The 3,643-nt window shown below is 49.1% G+C and overlaps 1 non-coding gene across 1 annotated transcript; it reads right to left on the bottom strand.

Annotated features, from left to right (window-relative positions):
- Window positions 1–2,726: 2,726 nt before the first annotated feature.
- Window positions 2,727–2,811, bottom strand: TRNAR-UCG. The gene has a single exon. It is a non-coding gene; the product is annotated as a tRNA-Arg (tRNA).
- Between the last annotated feature and the right edge of the window lie 832 nt (window positions 2,812–3,643).

The following is a 3,643-nucleotide window of genomic DNA, read 5'->3' as shown; positions in this document are numbered from 1 at the left end:
ACGTGTCACAAGGCACACCAGGCCCAGGACCCTGCTCTCGGGTGCCTCTCCCAGTGATGAGCCGGTTTAGACCCCTCCTCTTCATTCCTGCTCTGACACGAACACCCTTGACCCCAGCCCCTTGTTAGTACCTTGCTCTGAAACGCCAGCGATGGTTGTCGGCGAGCATCAGTTTGAGCCTCGAGATGGATGGCTTGCGTTTTTCAGAATTTCTAGGCTAGATCTTCCAACACTGGACGGGCTTCACTTAACATTGCCTCACAGGTTCCTGCTAAATCAGAGGCCCTGATGCCATGAGAAAATCTCCATCTGAGACACAGGAGGCCTGAAAAGAAAAAGACTTTCGGGCACCTGGCTGGCTCAGTCAGTTAAGCGTCCGACTTCGGCTCAGGTCGTGATCTCGCAGCTTGTGGGTTCGAGCCCCACGTCAGGCTCTGTGCTGACAGCTCAGAGCCTGGAAACTGCTTCGGATTCTGTGTCTCCCTCTCTCTCTCTGCCCCTCCCCCACTCATGCTCTGTCTCTCTCTCTCTCTCTCAAAAAGTAAATAAACATTAAAAAATTTTTAAAAAAGAAGAAAAAGAATAAGTCTTTCTTGCAAAAAAACCAAGACCTCAAGGCATCTGCAGGCTAAACTGAAAGAAGCCTCAGGACTGAAAGCCCGCTTGTAGAGAAAAGCAGGAAGAGCCTAGAACAGGCTGTTTAATGATTTAATCCTGTGCCCCACTGATTGTGTAATGTGAACTCTAACCTCCTGTTAAATATAGTTTGTACTGAGAATCCTTCACACTCTAGTAAAAATAGCTGCATGCTTGAATGGCTCATGTGCTTGGTGACTGCAGGGGGAAAAGGGCTGGGTAATGCTGGGCGAGAAGAAGCGAGAAGGACCGTTAATGCCGGGGGTGGCGTGGGGGGCGTATCTGCAGCCATGTTGTCCATTTGAATGTTCTAGACGGCCATGGCAGACAGTCCCCCAATAAGACTGGTAGCGGAGGTGGCTGGATGGTGGCCTGGTGGTTCCCTGAGCGAGGGGCTGCCGCAAAGCCTACCGTTGCCTCCACATGGCATCCTTCAGCTTGTGAAGTGCGAGAGAAATAAAGAAAAGCCAAGCCTGGAGTCCAACTTCTGCTTTTGTGACTTCCAGAACCAAAGGCATCCATTATTGCTCTTTACTGATTCTAGCGCCGTGCCCTGCCAGAATTTTCCATATGTCGTGTGTTCAGGGATGAGGGTGTAAATGGTGTCTGAGGCCCCTGGGAAGGGCCACGTTGAATTATTTGCACACTTACTGAGGCATCTTATCAGGGTTGGGCTGGGGGGCCTGGGTTGGCTCAGTCGATGAAGCGTCCGGTCCGACTCTCAGTTTCGGCTCAGGTCACGATCTCACAGTTTCGTGAGATTACACAATACACGACATACCAAACAGAGCCGTGTCGGGCTCTGTGCTGGCAGTGCAGAGCCTGCTTGGGATTCCCTCTCTCTCTCTTTCTCTGCCCCTCCCTGCTCAAGCTGTCTCCGTCTCAAAATAAATAAATAAACTTAAAAAAAAATTTTGTTTTAAAAGGGGGGGTTGGGCTGGCAGAGAATCCCCTCACACAGGTAGTAGGGGCACAAAGTATGTCTTATAGAGAGGAGAAATGTGTCCTCCCTAAGCCAGTTTCCTCCTGCCTTGACCCAACCCCCTAAAAAGATTCTCCCTATAGTTTAATGCTCACAAACGGAAAACCTATACAAATGGAAGCTACGTGGAAGCTGTCCAAACTTGAACAAAGCAATGCAAATCATTGAGTGGAAAGAAACACATCCTAGGGGATTAAGTGTACCCAGCCATTGGCTGACATGGTGTGTGTGTGTGTGTGTGTGTGTGTGTGTGTGTTTTCCAGCGAGAAAAAAAAGAGAGCAGAAGGCAAAGAAGAATTCAGAGACACCGATCCCATACCAAACACCTTCCACACAGTGGGGTCCTTCTAATTTTCCTCACTCCTGTCCTTTTGCACGGGATGGCTTCAGGCTATAGCCACCCAGCAAGATAGGATTCGCTCCCGTTTTCTGAAATACCTGAGGGAGACTCAGAGTCTGGGTCCTCTGTTGTCAGGCTGGGGATTTCTAGCCCGGGTTGGACACCAAAACCTTGCTCTCCAGGGCTGCTCAACCCTATCTGCACTCACACATCCTGCCAGAGGGATCTCTTGTGGTGCTGCCCAACATTGGTACGTTAACACGTCTGAGTGAGGGGCAGCTGGGTGACTTACTCAGCTGAGCGTCCAACTCTTGATTTTGGCTCAGGTCACGACCTCCTGGTTGTGAGATCGAGCCCAGCGTTGGGCTCCGAGTCAGGCTCCTTGTTGGGGTCTGAGCTGGGCACGGAGAGGTTCTCTCTCTGCCCCTCCCCTACTCTCTCTTTCTCTCTCTCTCAAAAGAAAAAACTATCTGAGTGACTCTGGGGTGCCTGGCTGGCTCAGTCAGTGGAAAGTGTGACTCTTGATCTCAGGGTCGTGAGTCTGACCCCCCTCCCCCCACATTGGGCATGCAGCCTCCTAGGAAATAAAATAAAATATAAAATAAAATAATAAAAATCTGAGTGATTCTTTTTTTAATTTTTTAAATTTTTTCTTTAATGTTTATTTATTTTTGAGACCGAGAGGACAGAGCATGAAAGAGGGAGGGGCAGAGAGAGAGGGAGACACAGAATCCGAAGCAGGCTCCAGGCTCTGAGCTGTCAGCACAGAGCCCGACGCGGGGCTCGAACCCACGACCTGCGAGATCATGACCTGAGCCGAAGTCAGACGCTCATCCAACTGAGCCACCCAGGCGCCCCCAAAAATCTGAGCGATTCTAATGCATCTGGGGTTGAGAACCACGGGGCTACATGGGACTGACTCTTTCCCATTACATTCCCACCCCTTGGTCCTGGCCTTCTACCCAGTTTCGCTGGCCTTTCAGAAGTGCGCCGATCCTGCCAGCTTGTCCACAGAGGGTCTAACAAATGGGAGCAACGTTTGAAAGCCTACGGATCATGCCTTTTAGAACAAAAGTGTGCAGGACCTAAGTGACACAGGTGTTCCTCATTTCGCTGTACATAAACATGTCTGGTGAACACTCTCTGAATTGCATTGCAAGCAAAACAGCGATTCTGAGAGATGTTTACTAAATGCCTTGCTGTTATTACATGGGGTGGTAGGAAAAGCACCCTCGTTTGGAGCCATGAACGTGGGGGTTCTTGCTTCTGTCCGCCTGCCAGCTAGCTCTGGGAGATGGAGAAAGTTCCTTCGCCCACCTGGACCGCAATTTCCTTACTTGTAGGAAGGATGTGGGTGTAGGATTTGATAAAATTTGAAGTTCCCTGTGCTACGTACCGTGTGTGGGTCATGACATTGCTACTCTGTCGAAGCCTCGCACAATCCAGCTGTAGGATGACTGTGTCATTTAACCAGTGGCTTTACGTGACAATATGGTTGTCTCATTATAAAAGAAAATGTTCTAAAAACACAAAAGGCTGTTTTTCCTAAATAAAAACTAGGTCAAGCTCTCTCTCTCCTTTTAAGAATACCCTTTTAAGAACAATCTGAGTGAATTTAGAGAGTCTAATGCTTACAGTTGGACGTTAATTATAGGTTCTTTCACTGACATGTGTGACCTTGACTT

Source organism: Panthera tigris, chromosome C1, assembly GCF_018350195.1.
Source record: "Panthera tigris isolate Pti1 chromosome C1, P.tigris_Pti1_mat1.1, whole genome shotgun sequence".
Taxonomy (NCBI): domain Eukaryota; kingdom Metazoa; phylum Chordata; class Mammalia; order Carnivora; family Felidae; genus Panthera; species Panthera tigris.
The sequence above is the reverse complement of the archived record's forward strand: the minus strand, read 5'-3'. Positions and strand labels throughout refer to the sequence as shown.